Below are 1372 nucleotides of genomic sequence, written 5' to 3'. Positions count from 1 at the left end.
CATGGGTACAACTGATTGGACAATTGGACAGGGCTAGTGTAATTGATGATTGTATTCAATTCTAGAACCAGCCATGGTGCCATCCCATGTGGTCCTATGTCAGGTGAGGTTGTTCTGCTTTGATGAGCCTGGCACTGAAATACATCTAAGGCTAAGACGTTATCCTTGGTATAACCAAAACTTATTATCTCCATGATTATAGACTTGAGACTCAATAAATCTTATGTCCTCAGTCTTAATGATTAAAGGAGCAGACATACAGAAGTAAAAGAGAGAGAGCATGGAAAAAGCAAATAAGTTGCAATGCCATTATCTGGGCAAAACAGCTTGAATCAGGAAAAAAAACTATATTAAAGAAATGAAATTAAGTTTGTGTGCAGTTATAGTGCTGTTACATGGGTACTTAGAACATGGTTGAAACAGATTTGTCCTAAAACTATTCAAAGTTTAGTTGGGGAGATAGAACAATAAATAAACCAGGAAAAAAAAAAACCCACACACATTATTTTTATACTAGATGCATCTGTGCAGTATTGTACTAGGAAGAATATATGATAGAATAATTTATTCACAGATCTGAGATAGAGTAACAATCAGAAAATATCTTTAAAAAAATTACAATAATCTTTACTTCATTATGGTTTGTAATGACCACTTTTTGTTCTTCATATTTTTCGAACAATCCTTTAATAATTCTTGCTCAAATATTCACAGAAGCTGAGGTAGTTAGACAGTGTGTAACTTGGAATGGTCCTCTCCCTTTTTAAAAAAATGCATATATATACATTTTTTTCTTCCAGCAGAACTCTATTCATCATTTTTTAACTTTACCAAAGTAGATTAGTGATTTTACCAGCCAGAAGTTACATCAGATATTTAGCTATAATTCACCTATGTGAAGAAATTTGAAATGGCTTGAAAAACTTTCAAATTCCTCCATCATTTTAGACTTCAATTCTTCTCTCAAAAGTTTTTTCTTCTATCTATGGTCATGCCACCCTGAACACACCCGATTTCATCTGATCTCAGAAGCTAAGCAGGGTCGGGCCTGGTTAGTACTTGGATGGGAGACCACATAGGAAGACTGGGTGCTATAGGTGTAAAAAGTTTCTTCTTCCATTTTTAGTTCAAAGATACTTATTCTTGATGGGATAACTAAAAGACAAATAAGAGTCAAGGTTTTCTTTTTTATGTACTCTATTAACAATGCTTTCTTGTGTCCGAGGACGCAGTGCTTACTCTTTTTATTCTTCGTATGCCTCCAAAGCTTATTTTGTTTTTCCTGGAATTTTTTTGTAAGACATGATTTTAACCACTCTATAATATACTGTTATTTTGTTTATTTATATTTCATATGACATTTTAATGTTTT

General features: G+C 33.2%; 1 non-coding gene across 1 annotated transcript; it reads left to right on the top strand.

Moving 5' to 3' along the window:
• The first annotated feature begins 981 nt into the window (after positions 1–981).
• On the top strand, positions 982–1100 carry LOC118610397. The gene has a single exon (XR_004953869.1). It is a non-coding gene; the product is annotated as a 5S ribosomal RNA (ribosomal RNA).
• The last annotated feature ends 272 nt before the right edge of the window (positions 1101–1372 follow it).

The sequence above is a fragment of the Rousettus aegyptiacus genome, unplaced genomic scaffold (genome assembly GCF_014176215.1).
Source record: "Rousettus aegyptiacus isolate mRouAeg1 unplaced genomic scaffold, mRouAeg1.p scaffold_m13_p_12, whole genome shotgun sequence".
NCBI lineage: Eukaryota > Metazoa > Chordata > Mammalia > Chiroptera > Pteropodidae > Rousettus > Rousettus aegyptiacus.
Note: the sequence above shows the minus strand (reverse complement) of the source record. Positions and strands in the feature narration are given on the sequence as shown.